This window comes from Mugil cephalus, chromosome 2, assembly GCF_022458985.1.
Source record: "Mugil cephalus isolate CIBA_MC_2020 chromosome 2, CIBA_Mcephalus_1.1, whole genome shotgun sequence".
NCBI lineage: Eukaryota > Metazoa > Chordata > Actinopteri > Mugiliformes > Mugilidae > Mugil > Mugil cephalus.
Window position 1 is genome coordinate 27,028,788 of NC_061771.1, and position 16,822 is coordinate 27,045,609.

Here is a 16,822-nt window from a genome sequence, read left to right on the forward strand (position 1 = left end):
TTTTTGCTCTTGTCTTCCATATGTGGCAGATGATGATGCACATCACCAGCCAGAACAGACGTCTCTTTGAATCAATAAAGTTTTCTTTAAAAAGTCCACACATGACACGTTTCTCACTGATACTAACATTAAAACCTACAGTTTTCATTTTGTCCCTGATTTCTTTTGATCTGTAACAATCTATTAGTAGATGTTGCAGAGTTTCATCCTCGTCACAGTTGGACATTGGACTTTTTTTAGTTGTGACATAACAGCTCCACTGGACTATAGCTCTAACTTGGAGTCTATGAACTGACATCAACCACATGGTGTCTCTGAGTTTATTGGGTGTGAGTTTATCATTGATATTAATTATCTGCTGATGTTCAGCATGTGTTACATGTTTATAGTCAATTCATTTTTTTGCTTTTATTGTCATTGAATGTTTTATAAATGTCTTTGGTGGTGGAATCTGACCAGTTAACGTTCAGATAATCAACTTCTGTCATAAAGTCTCCAAAGAGGAGTTTATAATATGGAACATTAGTTCTGGCCCTACCTCTTAATTTGTTCCAGTGGACTAATTTTACTTTTGGCCAATGAACGTTTCTGCTCCGGGCTTCAACAACACTTTTCATAAAAGGGATTTTAAGTTTAATATCACAATCAGGTGCACCTAGACCACCAGTGTTCTTACTCTTATACATTATGTATCTCTTTGTCACTTCACTGTTCCCCAAATTAGTTTAGTGCAAAGTGTATTTAGGTTCATGATGACTTTTGGTGGAGGAGAAAACACCATACATAGGAAGAGGAGTTTTGACATGATGTGGGTCTTAACAATATCAACTTGGTCTTTATAACTGGTTCTTTTAATTTCCCACTTTATTACTTCATTTTTATTTTCCTTTTTGGACCAGTTCCATTGTCAGATTATCAAGTCAGTGAATGAGCCCTTAATGCAGCAGCGATGCTGACTTACGGTAAGGGAATTACCCACAGTTCATAGTGTTGTCAAATCAAATAGAGGGTATGCATAGATATGTACCTGATATATACACATAGAAGCTGCCTCCGCTGCCTCTGTCCATTGGGACAATGCCTCAACACAGCCGCCATCTTGGGCAGGGGGAAGCCGACCGTGTCCACTTAGTCTGTTAAGCAACGGAGGCAGACGTCTATCAGCAGTTAAAATCCCCATAACTCACTGAATTTTCAAACGATTTTCAAGCCGTTTGGTTTATTATAAATGTCAGACACATGATTATGGGTACAATATAGATTGGTTAAATTAAAATGCAGACAATGTGCAACACCATTAAAAAGCGTCTAGGCATTTATCAAAACAGAATGATATATAACAACAATAATAATAATATATTTAATAATATTACAATTTATGATATAGTAATCAAAATAAAACAAATTACAGGAAGAGTATGTGAAATAACACAATATAATAATAATAATAATAATAATAATAATAATAATAATAGATCTTATTTATAACGCCCTTCACATTTGAAGGCCAAAACAACTTTCTGACCAACGCTTGGTTCTGATTGTGTCGCTACAACAGACACATAACTTAGCAGTTAACGTTCATATTATATTCGTGAAACTGATAGATGATTTAGGCCAAACTTAGTACAATTACATACAGTGGCTGATTTCTAAATGTCACTTTCATGTTACTGATGTCTTACGAATGTGGTGAAGTAAGTGTGTGGGTGGAGGCCACCAGAACCGGACCAGACAACGCCACCTGGGGAGTCTCATGCCAGGAAATACTGCATCTTACAAAAAATCTGACTAAGACCTCAATTATTTTACAGACAACACAAGTTCGTGTTGTATATTGATGTGCTGAAGAAAGAAGTGATCACCGCTGACAAGTCTTATCTTGCATTTAAAAAAGGTTTATTTACAAGATAGAACGATGTCAAAATCACAGCCGAATCTGAGAGAGCTTCCAGCACCCGTTGGTCCAGGCTAAAATGTGCGAATCAATCAAGAGTAAAACTAATACCAAGGCAAAACAGCAGCTGACAATGACCTTAATAAAAAGGTGCACCTGCTAACCCAGCTTAATCAGTGTCCATAACCTTGGAGAACTTGTTTCATTAGCAGACACCAATATGACCGGGCAAAAGAGGGAGAGGAGAGCTCAGAGTTAGAGGAAGCCCACATGACAGCCATGAGGCCACAGGTGCCTTAAATGCCCTCAGCCTAATCATGAAGCAATAGGGAGGGGTTGGCCTGAACACCAGGGTGTGTTCAAGAAACAACCTCTTCGTGAGCTAAGGTAGTTTGATTTATGTTAGCTTTAGATATACATCAAATACGTTCATAGCTAAACAGTTAAATGATATAAAACATCTTCTCACTTGTGAATGTCCCTGTTGCTTGGTTTTGGTGTTTCTTTCACGGGAACATCCGTAAGCGGCACAAAGGTCTGGCATTTTAGATGCACTAACGGCTGGCCTGACCGTTGGTCAGAAACAACTGCCTAAGATGGCGGCCGCGTTGATGTCAGGCATGGATATATCTACGGATGTCAGGTGGCTATGGAAGTTTCTATGTGCCATCAGAGTTTGAATATGAACTGTTAGGTAAATTTAGTGTACATAAAAATTCAACATCACAAAAAAATCAATATAAAAAAAAATCAACGTAATAAAATTCAACATAAAACTCAACCTCAAAAATTCAACCTCGACAATAAATAACCATAAACACATATTTTCGATCACTCCTAGTCATCCTTTTAACGCCCTTTCATATGCTACAGTATTATACGGCTAAGGTTACTTCTCAGAAAAGCTCTTAGAGGTAGCATCTTTTATTTAGCTACATTTATCATAACTGAAATGAACTTAAACTTACTGAAAGTGAGGTGAATTTATTTTCCAAATCCACACTAGTTCGTATGGATCATTGCTGAGTCCAATTGGCCTTAATTTGATTTGATAATCCACATTTTTCCGGGTCTCACCGTATTTACCGATACATTTCAGGGGGGCGTGGTCCTGGGCGGCAGTGACGTCAATGCACACACTCTATACGGGGAATGCCGTCAGAATACCCTTAATTTAAAAAACAAACAAACACACCAATAAATAATTTTTTTTTTTTTTTTTTTTTAAATAACAAAAAGTTGTGCTCCACTCTGCCTGCCGACAAGAAAATGAATCGATGAAATCCCTCAAGAAACAGATTTCTCTTATGTAGCGATCACTTTCTATCAGGGACAGAATCCAGCGTTTTCCAGGTGTAATGTCTTGTTTATTAACACGATGTCCAACAGACTTATTTTCATAAAGGCAAGTTAGACTAATGTCTATAACATGGACTACATAAGGATGTTACTCATTCAGCACTAAATCTAATCACAATGAGAAGGAAATTAGGAATTAAATGTTTGAATAATTAATAAAAACAAATACAATAATAATATTGTGTATGTTGTGGGGCATTTAGGCATGCATTTAAACTGTGTTAACACCATAAAAGATTGGCATATAACTGAGACTATTTAGCTCAGTAATTAGCTTGTTACATTATGCTGCTGTTATGACGAAGAGACACTGTTTTTAGCCGACAAACTCAAAAACTGCATGTGCATCATGAAGCCTGACTGCATCCATTTGGACCCCTCTGGGCTCTTAAATGCGTTCAGTGACTCCAGAAAGGAGGAAGGAGGAAGGAAAGTCATATCCAGATACTACAGGTCAGGAACATTGCCCCCGCTGGCTGTTTTAATGCTAGAAAAAAGCACATCTGGGGCATGATAAAAGTCTGTGATATGTAATCTGTTGAGTTTTGACTTGTACTGGTCATTTTGTATCTGTTTCAAGTGCAGTAAACTCTGACAGTCTGAAATCAGCGCTGGTATAGTTAATTTTCCTCAGAATTTTCCTGCCAATATGGCATCGCCAACTAAAAAAGTCATGTGACGCCCGCACCACTGTGTGAAGTTTGTGGTTGTGTAGTGAACAATAAACAATGAAATGAGAATTGAGAAACATGCTCATTTCACAGGGTGCACAAATGCATCTGTTCAGTGTTTAGACTGTTCATAGTAGGCCTGTTGACCTAGCAAGCTTTATAACTTTATAACATGCTACAACTACATTATAAATCAAAACTCCCAGAGTAGCCAGTGTCAACAACATGTTGTTGTCAAGGCAACATCTCGTGAAAGATGGTAAGTGCTGTTCCATTTCTACTGATAGGATCTGATGCCCTTTTAGACTCTCACACTCAATCACTTATGATTGACGTCACTTAAATCAGGGTCAGGGTTCAGGGCTGGAGTCATTGAGGGCGGATTGGAATTGGACCTATGCTGGCCTGAGGCCAAGGGAAGCCAAAGGAGGGATGGCTCCTGTCCAGTCACAGGTGAGCACTGTCATGAAAGCAGCCTCACCTGATTGGTTAAGGATTCTTTTTTTTTCCACCAAGAGACCCAACAACAATACCTGGCTTCCCTTCAGACAACAGAGCAATACAGTATTTGGCCATGTAAGGTTTAGAAGAGAAAGAGAAGAGAAATGAGGAAGAGATGAAGTGACACAAGAGAGCAGAGATGGGATCAAGTCACCCATGTGCAAGTCTCAAGTAAGTCCTAAATCTTAACATTCCAGTCTCAAGTAAGTCCCAAGTGACAGGTTATGTCAAGTCAAGTCACATTATTGTAATCTTACAGAACCTGGTCTTAATAAAGAGAAAATATAGGATATTAGTGACTTATTGGCCAATGTATCCAACAAAAAAGTATGACATTTTAATTACTGTTATATTCAGTAAAATACATGGAATCAAACACAAACCACAGATACAGTTAAAAAAAAATATTTATTATCATTTATAGACCAAAAACAACTCCTTCCATGGTTGATGGAATATGCTTCCAGAGGATGAGCCTGGAGGAACTGAGAATTTTCAGGCCGTGTAGTCAGTTCAGCCTTTTCTGGCCTTTTCATCCATAGTAAATCTGTAAAACAGGAATATAAGTAGTTCTTTGTGGCTTAAAATGTCCATTCATTAAATCCCTCCTTATTAAACATGTCTGCCTTTTAAAACCGTATTTGAGTTCTGAAAATGTATCCATGCTCATATCAAGTAGGGTTTTATATATATATATATTACTGATTTGTTTACTTATTTTGCACAAATGAATTCTTTTTAAAAGTACCTTTGTATTGTTACTGTGCTTTTGCATAGACCACATCCATGGCGGTGATGGTCTTCCTGTTGGCGTGCTTAGCGTAGGAGCCGGCATCACGGATGACCTCCAGGAAAACCTTCAACACACCACGGGTCTCCTCGTAGATCAGACCGGGGATACGTATGACTACACCACGACGAGCCAGACGGCGGATAGCGGGCTTAGTGATTCCCTGGATGTTATCACGGAGAATTTTACGGTGACGCTTGGCGCCCACTTTTCCGAAATCTTTGCCCCTTCCACTCATTTTTGATGTTCATGTGATTTCTGTCCAATAAAGTCTCTGCCGGACTCACAGCTGCTTTTATAGTCTGAGGACGTGAAAGACAGTGACGCTCTTAAAGGGACCACGTCCCTCATTCAAAAACTCAAGTTAGATTTGTGTTGAACACACTGTACAACATCTAAAATTCAAGAATTTATTTCTAAATTATTCACTATTTAAGTTTGTTTTTTGGTTTGTTTCAACCATCAGAGTCCAGGGCACAGAGAGACATTAAACCACATGCTACTCCACAACCCCCAATGATGCCTTGTAATATTTATTTGTTTTGTCCCTTATTGACAATAATGATGAACAATGTAACTTAAACAGAAGTCACAGGGGCTTAATTTAAAGTGTATGTCTACGGGTTTTAGGTGTAAAACCATAAATCATTTACGTCATCTTTTCCATCAACTCTTTTTTTGTTTTTGAGTGTGTGTGACTTGTGTTAGAAAATATTCTAGACTCAAAGCCAGTTAACAAGGGACTGCAATTTTAACTGAGGTCTAAAGTAGTCCTCACTTAGGAAAATGGGTGGGAAGTGTTTTATAGGTGGTATTATACGTGATGATACCTACACTGAACACGGCAAGAGGATGATGAATGATGATGAATACCTTATAGATTCTACACTGATGTACAGCAATGATGTAAAATGATCTCATCTCGAACCCAGACCTTCTCACTGGGAGGCATGTAAAATTATGTTTAAACAAATTATTAATATAAAAAGCAGACACTAGATCAAATGTTTATTATTTATAAAGTTTTATTAATATACTGCTGCAAAAATAAATTAGAAAAAAAGTAAGACTTTTATGACTTCAAACCTTTAACTTCTTTTTAAATAAAGATGGACCTTGTGAAGCTTTTTCCTGATTGTACTGAAAAAATATTTGAAGCTTCAAAGCCTTAAAGACCCTACCAGTGACATGTAGTGGCCATCTGCATTGAGAGCAGCCACAAACTTCCATGATTCATACATCAGTAAAGTCACTCTTAAGTAGCTGTATTTTAAGTAGTAAGTAGTCTGCATTTCCGATGATAGCTCTTCATGATGTACTGAATTGTAATTTAAAATGTTATTATTTACATTCTTTGTTTTTTATAAGTATAAATGTTATTATCTTTTGGCTCAGAGATATCTATAAATGCATGACATAGACTGCCAATGTGACTGAATTGTTATACACTTTTACTATACACTATTACTATTTTTTTATTGACTATATTTTATTTTTTCCTTGTATTTTCAGCTTATTCTTGATTTTTTTCCCGTTTTTTTATTTTTGGATTTTTTGAGGGGGATATAAATGGCATCTAACAGGCCTAATTATTTTAGAGAATGGAGGCGACAAAGAGCGCTAGTTGATCTCCTTGCGGCTTCAGAGAGTGACTCTGACAGTGAGCATGTTGGAGCAGTTGGTTCCCAGGACAAGGTCACTCTATTGTTGAAAAAAGCCAAAATGTGACTGTCAGGGGAGGGCACACAGGAGGATGGTGGCACAAACTGGCCAAGATGACTCTCTCTGGGATGCTGAATACAGGGATAATGGAGACAGTAGTGAGGCCGAGTTTTATTTTTTACATTCTGACCCAGAGGACACTCCATCCTTACCTGAGGATCTGGCAGCTTGGGCCACTGCCACTACTCAAACGCTTTCTGCATTAAATGGCCTGCTGAGAGTTTTGCGTTCCCATGGACACAGACTACCTAAGGATGGCAGGACATTATTGGCAAAACCCTGACTTTACAGGCAACATAGACCTTATCATAAACATAGATGGTTTGCCTTTATTCAAGTCCAGCCAAAAACAATTTTGGCCCATTCAAGCTAAACTTCCAGACTCTAAGCCATTTTCGGTGGCTCTGTATTTTGGCTCAAGCAAACCACATCCTCTTACCGACAATGTGAATGATTTTCTGGAGGAACTGCATGACTTTTTACAAAATGGGATATCACACAACAACAGAAAATACATAGTCACTGTGAGAGCTTCCATCTGCGATGCCCCAGCAAGAGCATTTTTGAAGTGTGTTACCACCCACAACGGTCTTCATGGATGTGAGCGTTGTGTTGCAGTGGCCAGGAAGGTTGAGGGAAGGGTTGTTTACTTGGATAAAAGCAATCAAGAAAAGCGTACTGATGACAAATTCAATCAGCTTGACTATGCACAACATCAAAAAGAGCTATCACCCCTTGTTAGAATCGGAATTAATTGTGTCTCACAATTTCCCCTGGACCATATGCATTTGATCTTTCTTGGTACTGTGAAAAAAATTCTTATGTTTTTGCTGCGAGGCCCACCCACTTGCAAATTGAGAAAAGAGCAGAGGGAGGCATTCAATCAGAGGATGATTCAACTGAAGGGTGCCATGCCAGCAGAATTTGCAAGACAGCCACGATGCAGAGATCTATGCTCCTACCTTTTGTACTTACAACATCTACTCCATAAAGCATATAGCTGATAATGTTGTTAACTTCAAATGCTCCTTAAATTACATTTCCTACTTCCCATTTCAGAACAACCTGCAGTTAGTCAAAAAGATGGTCAGGAATAGCAAGAATCTAATTGCACAGGTTACTAAAAGAATCGCTGAACAATGCAACACAAAGCCATCCAAGATGCAACACAAACCCTTTTGTGTGTCAGCCAAGGCACCAAACCACTGCTTCATGTTGGAGACAGATGACATTGTGTTCATAAGAAAGAAAAGGGAAGATGGACGCTCATCTGTTGATGTCATAGACGCAAGCCAAACTGGACAACTTTTTGACACACCGTGCGACTCCAAGCTACCCAACATAGTATGTTTAGTGGACAGTGACCTGCAAAGAGCAAAGACAAAAATTTTAGAGTGTACTTACCTGAAGAGGAAGGCAGTGTGTTTACCACACGCTGAGGGCTTTGCTGTCTTCCCTTTACTCCACAATAAGGATTAAGGGAAGCTTGGTAATATTGTACTACTGTTGGAATTTTTATTTTTAATATTTGTATTTAATAAATCACTACTGTTTCTGCATTTCACCCCTCCCTGCTATTTATTTGAGTTGAGTGGGCATTTTGCAGCCCACAAACACTGATATGTTTTATGTCACTGTACAGAATGGAATTTGAAGTAGAAGTTCCTGGCAAAAGAAAGAGAAAATGAAGAATTTTGGAAGATTATGAAGAAGGTAGGGATGAGCGAGTACAGCATTATCTGTATCAGTTAACCATACAAATTATCTGTATCTGTACTCGGAGTGGGCGGGGGCTAAACCGAAAGTGGGTCGGGTTTGTTGAAATGGGCGGGGCTTTAACCAGTACGTTGTTTTAAGCATGCAATTGATACGGGTTTATCAGAAATTTTGGTTTTGAATACAACACATGCTGGTGCAATTATCAAGTAAAATGTAATTGACAAGAGGGGGGAAATACAACAAGAAAGTGTCAGACACTCTGCGTGAAGTCAAAAAAAAATGGTTAGAGCCAGCCGATGGTTAAATAAAGAAAAAGAAAATCTCCGACAGGCAGATGCAACGGCAGTCGCATTAATCTGCACCACGTCCGAACGAACCTGCGTTTACCAGAACTCCACTGGTTGATTAGTAAGTACAAACCAGAGTACAAACAAACCTAAAACTAAGAAACTCTAAACGTTAACGGAAAAGACCCCAAACCTGAGAGACAGAGAGCTGTTGTGTGTCAGAGTGAGGTGAGCAGGACACAGCAACACATGTGTATGTGTGTAGGGGAGGGGCGCGGTGTCTATCACAGAACACAGACACAGTCAGATAAACAATGAGGATTTTCATACAATCCGAGCACAGATATTGACTCATTTTACTTGTATAATACTCGTAATCGGCAAAAGTGCTTTTACTCAGCTGAAACGAGTATCCGGTCAACTCTAACAAATATTATCTTATGGCCATGTCTGATAAACATAATATTAAGATCTGTTCTTGGAAAACCTGTGGCCTCCAAAAACCTACCAAGAGTACCGCAGTATTATCATTTTTGAAAAAGGAAGATCTTTCTATTGTGTTCCTCCATGAGACTCACCTGGAAGATAAGGATAATGCTAAATTGCAAAGGAGATGGGTGGGGCAGGTCTTTGCTACGTCATATTCTTCTTTCAGTAGGGGCATAGCCATCTTCATTAGTAAAAAGCTGGCATTTAGGTCTCTTGATGATGTTAAAGACAACCAGGGCTGATATATAATTGTTAAAGGAATACTCGTAGGAAAAGAGGTAACTTTTATGAATGTATACTGTCCCCCAACCTCTTCCCCTGATTGATTGATTTTCTTTCCGAGGCTTTTGCAGCTTTTATGGAACAGGCTTCAGGTCACTCTTTTGTGGCAGGAGATTTCAATTGTCATCTTAATCCCTCTTGCTTTATCATGTTCTATAGGCAACATTGTGTTATCTGATTATGCCCCACTTTATTTGGTACATTCTCTCGCTGAGGACAGTGCACTGTCATGGTTCTGGAGATTTCAACCTTATCTCCTTAAAGACAACACATTTGTCTCCTACTTCACTTCTGAATTTAACATTTTTCATTCTATCAACTCACTATCCGCAGATAATCCCTCTGTCCTCTGGGAGGCATGTAAAATATACTCTCGTGGACTGATTATATCTTTTGTTGCATCCAAGAGATGTGGAAAAGAATGGACAGCGTAACACCTTGAATCTCAACTATCTGAATTGTAGAAAAATTACATATCTAGTCCGGGTTCTGATTTGCTTAAGGAACTGTTATTCACACATGGTGCATTGAATACTTTCTGATTCAGAACTCTAAACAGTCCCTTAAATTTGCCAGGCAGAAACTGTATGAGTTTGGGGATAAAGTATCTGGAAATCTGGTCAAGAAGAGGGCAAATTCTCAAAATATAGTCTCTATTACTGACTCTAATGGTGTCAGATCATTCAACACTAGAACCATTAATAAACACTTTGCATCATTCTTCCAACCTATAACCTTTAAGACTCCTCAAAACTAGATGATCAAAATTTACTAAATGCCCCAAGTACTAGAGAGGAAGCACTATTTGCTTTGAAATCTATGCCGTCCGGTAAGGCCCCAGGGCCAGATGGATTTGGATGTGTTTTATAAGGAGTTTAGTGGTATTCTCTTAGATCCTTTGTTGTCTATGCTCAATCATTCATTCGGAAATGGGATCCTACCTCAACACAAAGCACACGCCCGTTGTCCATCGAACCTACCTGCATATTGGATTCACCGTTTTACATTCGTTGTCAAAGAAAGATCTGGCCAAACATGGACTCTGCGGATGCAGAGGCTCTCCAGCATATGATTTCCAGCCAAGACAACCTGTTAAGGAAACACGATCAACTCCTTGGGAACCTCGTGGATAATTCGACCGCTCTCACGGGACAAGTAAATGACATAATGACTCAACTGTTTCAAATCTCTCAACTTGCTCTCATTCAACCCACAACCTCTCCACCTGTTACCGCTGCACCAGTGTCCTTGAAACAGTAACCCAGCCAAGGGGACCAGAACCGTCGACCCTGAGCCTTATTCGGGTGACCCTTCAAAATGTAAAGGTTGTTCTTCTTCAATGCTCCCAGCTGTTGGGTCAGAAACCCTTTTCCTTTTCAACCGAAGAAGCTAGGGTTCAGTTTGTTATGGGGTTACTACGAGGAAGGGCCTTAGAGTGGGCAACTGCTTTCTAGGAATCTTCCAGGTATATTTCAAATCTTTCACCCTGTTTGTAGAGGAACTGCATAGGGTTTTTGAACATTCAGTACAGTCACGTGAGGCGTCAAGTCAGCTCCTTACACTCAAGCAAGGTTCATGCAGCGTAGCTGACAACTCCATTGAGTTTAGAGTGCTGGCCACTGGTTTGGGGTGAAACGACGCAGCTTTAAGAGCAGTCTTTCTAGGAGGACTATCTGAACAACTAAAAGATGAACTCGTGGTCAAAGATGAAACCCCACCCTTGATGCCTTAATTTCTTTGGCTGTGAAACTTGATAACCAATACTGAGAAAGACTCAGGGAGAGAAGATGCCAGTCATCTGCTTCACGCTCCTCTATGTTCCCCATCAGCCAGACCCCTGTTCGTCAGCCTCCCACTCCTCCCAGTCAGTCGCTGCGTTCCCCTCCCAGATCCACACCTGCCCCTGAGTTCGACAATTGAGTCGAACTTGCCTGACCCTTGAGGAACAATCCCGGCGTATGTCCGCTAAGGAATGCCTTTACCATGGTCAGAAGGGCCACTCCATTGCTTTCTGACCCCTTCGCCCAAAAGCTTAGGCTCTCGTGCTGTCAAGGAGCGGCAGATGAGCCACACTCAGTCCTCCTTCCCACACTAAAGGTGTTTCTCCCCTCCTGTCTCCCTGGGAACTTCCAATGGCCCACTGCCACTTTCGGCTCTTTTTGACTCCAGAGCCAAGGACAGTTTCATGAGAAAGTGGTGTCGCCATCAGGCTTTTCGACTCAAAAGTCCCATTGTGGTGAGAGCTATCGATGGAAAATTACTCGCTCAAGTAACTCACCAAACTACACCTCTCCAGCTGCAGGTCTCCGGCAACCATGGCGACTCCCAATCTTTCAAACTTTTGTCCTCTCCCTTCGCTCCAGTCATTCTTGGTCACCCATGGCTAGCTCTTCACAACCCTCACATAGATTGGTCTTTGGGAAAAATAATGAACTGGAGTCTTGCCATTGACTTGGTCCCTGGAGCCTAGCGTCCACTGGTGGCCTGTACACCCTTTCCCGACCAGAGAGAGAGGCCATGGAAAAATACATTGCGGATTCCCTGGCAGCCGGTATCATTAGCCCTTCATCGTCCTCCCTGGGAGCTGGTTTCTTCTTCATGAGTAAAAAAGACAAACTTCTCCGTCCCTGCATTGACTTCCGAGGGTTAAATCAGATTACCATCAAAAATAAATACCCACTGACTCTCATTTCCTCTGCGTTTGAACCTCTGCAAGGCGCTACCGTCTTCACCAAACTTAATTTCTGGAACGCCTACCATCTGGTTCGCATCCGAGAGGGAGATGAATGGAGGACAGCTTTCAATACCTCGCTTGGGCACTTTGAGTACTGGTGATGCCCTTTGGGCTAACTAATGCGCCCGGTGTCTTCCATGCTCTCATCAATGATGTTTTGAGAGATTTCCACAATCGGTTTGTGTTTGTCTATTAAGACAACATCCTGATCTTCTCGCGCACCATGGAGGAGCATGTGGTTCATATCCGGCAGGTACTTCAGAGGCTTTTGGAGAACTGTCTTTGTGAAAGTGGAGAAGTGTGAGTTCCATGAATCCTCCATTATATTCCTGGGCTACTTCCTCGCTGGTGGAAAGGTGAAAGCTGATCTGGAGAAGATTAGATCCATGGTGGAATGCCAACTTCCTTCCTCCGTGAAACAGCTGTAAAGATTTATTGGTTTTGCAACTTCTATCACTGACTTATCAGCGATTTATTATCAGCGACTTATTCTTCTCCTTTGACAGTTCCCTTAACTCAACTCACCTCTTCCGAGGTTCCTTTTCAGTGGTCCCCTCAACTGGATCCCCGACGACAGTTTGTGATGGAGGTGGATGCTTCAGACGTAGGAGTGGGGGCGGTCCTTTCTCAACGCAGCCAGTCTGACGATTTGCTTCATTCCTGTGCTTTCCTCTCTCGCAGACTAACCTGTGCTGAACGGAACTATGACATTGAGAACTGGGAGCTGCTGGTGGTCAAACTTGCACTGGAAGAGTGGAGGCACTGGCTCGAGGGGGCGGAGCATCCATTTCAGGTTTAGACTGATCATAAGAACCTAGCTTACATCAAGTATGCCAAACGCCTCAACTGTTGTGGAGGTTGTTGGGCTTTATTCTTTGACCGTTTTCACTTCAACCTCTCCTGTAGTCCTGGAAGTAAAACAACCTGATGCTCTCTCCAGACAGGTCTGTTTCAGATTCCCCCTCGAGCCAGGACACCATTTTGCCCCCAACTCGCATTGTTGGAATGGAGACATGGGAGGTCGAGTTGGCCATCCGGGAGGCTCTCCGTGTTCAGTCTGACCCTGGCAACGGTCCTCCTGGCAGGAGTTTCGTTCTTGACTTGTTGAGAACACAACTTCTGCAGTGGGGTCACTGTTCCCGTTTCACCTGTCATCCAGGAGCTAACCAAACGCTGAAGCTTCTCAAACACTACTTATGGTGGGCCACTACTGACTCAGACACTCGCCCCTTTGTTGCTGCCTGCCAGGTATGTGCTCGGGGTAAGGCTACTCACACTCCTCCTGCAGGTCTCCTTTTTCCCTTGCTGGTTCCCAGCCATCCCTGGTTGGTTCCCAGCCATCCCTGGTCTCATATCACCATATATTTTGTCACCTGATTGTCTCCCTCTCAAGGTAACACTGTCATCCTAACCATCATGGATCGTTTCTCCAAATCTGTGCATTTTGTGGCCTTACCTGTAGTGGCTATCTGTCTTCTGTGTCAATAATCAAAAAACTCAAAAATATCAAAACTATAATAAAACTAAATCAAATCAAATGGCCACTGAGACACCTTGTGAGTGAATTTATGCAGGATAAACAGCGTCCATTGTCCATGTTTCTTTGGTTTCTTTATTCTCCATTGGCATGGCCCCCCAGTTCACATCCCAGGTTTGGAGAGCCTTTTGTTCTGCTCTGGGGGAGTCTGTCAGCCTGTCCTCTGGTTTCCATCCCTAATCTAATGGCCAAGCAGAAAGAGCTAAACAAGACCTTTAAGCTGCTCTGCAATGCGTAACAGTTCAAAATCCAGCATCATGGAGTTCCCATCTGGCTTGGATTGAATATGCTCACAACTCCCTCTCCAGCTCGGCTACAGGTATGTCCCCCTTTGAGTGGGCGCTTGGTTATTTACCACCTTTTTCCTGCCCTGGAAGCAGAAACTGCCATTTCGTCTGTTCAACACCATCCTCGCCATAGCCGTAAGGTCTGGAGGGATGCTCGCTCCGAAGAGCGCTCCCTCTGCTCTGTCGAAGAAGAACCGTAGATTGGCTGACCGACGCCGCAGTCCTGCTCCCACCTACAAACAAGGTCAAAGAGTCTGGTTATCTGCAAAAAATATTCCATTGAAGACTGACACCAGAGAGTTGTCCCCTCATTACCGTGTCCATCATTAATCCTGTGGCGGTCAAGTTGAAGCTTCCCTCTGCCTTCAAGGTACATCCTGTGTTTCACGTCTGCTGCTCAAACCTGCATCTGAGAGTCCTCTGTGCCCTCCGTCTGATCCCCCTCCATCCCTCCGGGTCGTTGAAGGCGGTCCAGTGTACTCCATTCAGCGGCTCTTGGATCTACAGTGCCTGGGTAGAGGGTTCCAGTACCTGGTTGACTGGGAGGGTTAGGGCCCTGAGGAGTGTTCTATTATTGTGGATCCTACCATGGTGAGAGACTTCCATCGTGCTCATCTCGAGAAGCCTGGTGAGTCACCAGGAGGCCATCGTTGAGGGGGGTACTGTCATGGCCACATCCAGTCTCCCCTGTTCTGTTCTCTTCCCCATTTTTTCTTTTCTTCTCCCTAGGGGCGGGTCCAGGCGTGGTCAACGGCTGCAGGGCACACACCTTTTCTCAATCAACTCATGACCTGTCTGTTTAAATACACCGGCTCACTCACTCATCGCCAGATCTTTGCAGTTCTCAGCCCCGTTGGCTCACCTCCTAGTTTTTTCCTCGTACACTCGAACTGTTTTGCCTTCTCACTCAATAACCAGCAATTCTGTTTTCTCCACTTCAGACTCCAGCCCTGTTCTGCACACTGGCGCCCTGGATCCGTTCCCAACCCTGATCTCTGCCATTCCTCCCTCTCCACCCAGTTCTCGTCTGGCGCTCAGATTTTCCGGACCCTGGACTCACCTGCTTTCCCTTATCTGCAACCCGATCCCTATCAATAAAGATCCTTTGTAATCCGTATTTTTGGTGTCAGCATATTGGATTCACCTTGTAATGTTCATTGTCACGTGTTGATGCTGCAATTATTTAAATATTTTTTGGTATTTTGGTCCATATTTCTTTAGAATGAGACATAATAGGATTCACAACCTTATCAGAATGCTGGGAGAAACTATTAATATGAGTAAATTGGGCTGAAAGTTATCTATTTTGCTAATTTGGTAATCTCATAAAATATGTGATATAATCTCAAGTCTGGCAGCCCCAATCCTCCTTTATCCTTTGGAAAGCACATTTTGTCCAATCTAACCTTAATTGCCTGCAACACTGGTTAAAAAATTTGTGTTGGCATTTCCTCCACAATCCTGCTTAGTTTACAGTTTTTTACAACCGCTACAATACTTTTAATGCTTTTTCAAAACTCTTCACACACTTACCACAACATCAGCCTGTGTGGGCTATACAATTAACACAATTCTTCTCCTTTTGAAACAAAATACACGCATTTTACACGTTTAAAATTAGTTTTAACTCCTTTTACACACAAGCTCAATCAAGATCCAAGCAGTAGATGTCAACTCGTGAATTTTCAATTGCTTTCACATGGTTTGTCAAAACAGAAAACCTCATGTTGAAAACTAATGGATTGATGATTACATTGATCACAGCTGATTCTGGTCTCACGTACCTCACCTGCAAAGTGATTCAGTTTGTGTTATTCCATCAGTTGTCAGTGTTTTTTATGACACTGTGCTGTGACTGACTAAATGTTTCTGTTGGAAGACAATGTGTGTCAGTGCTTTGGTAGATTTGGTGAACTGTGTTAGTGTATTATTGTATTTTGGAATTCTGTGTTTAGTTACAATGAGTGATCTTGACAATGAAATTAACTGTTAGGGGAATTGTGTGTATTGTGTGATGTGTGTTAACAGTTTTGAAAAAGTGTTTAAGGTTCTGACAAACGGGTCATAGCAGTTGTAAAAAACTGTAATCCCCATGTATCTCCCATCCCTTTTGGTACCCAAAACCAAAATTTGTTATTAGATATGACCTACATAGCCCTGATATAGGTAAAGGTTCTGATTTAGTCAGTTAATTTTGTATCCTGATAATTTGAAGAAGCATAGTCTTCTTTTTACATATATGTGTTCAAGAGTCGTACATATAGAAATGTTAGATGATCTCATCACAGGTGCTTTCATCAATGCAATGTGCTCATTCATTGCAATCTCTGGGAATGTGAGACAGTTGAGATGTCAAGGCACCAACTTTGTAGGTGCGAAAAGAGAGTTCATGAATGCGATGAAGGATCTCAACCATGAACAATTGAAAGAACATGGATGTGGGTCCATAATGAACACCCCATCATCGAGCCATATCGGAGGCGTGTGGGAGAGACAAATAAAGACTATCACAAGTGTTCTCACTGCAATCCTGGATCAGTCTGCTAA

The 16,822-nt window shown here is 41.5% G+C and overlaps 1 long non-coding RNA gene across 1 annotated transcript; it reads left to right on the plus strand.

Annotated features, from left to right (window-relative positions):
- Positions 1 to 4,391: 4,391 nt before the first annotated feature.
- On the plus strand, positions 4,392 to 16,469 carry LOC125003889. The gene is made up of 4 exons (XR_007112281.1): positions 4,392 to 4,599; positions 13,133 to 13,244; positions 13,392 to 14,519; positions 14,646 to 16,469. It is a non-coding gene; the product is annotated as an uncharacterized LOC125003889 (long non-coding RNA).
- Positions 16,470 to 16,822: the final 353 nt, after the last annotated feature.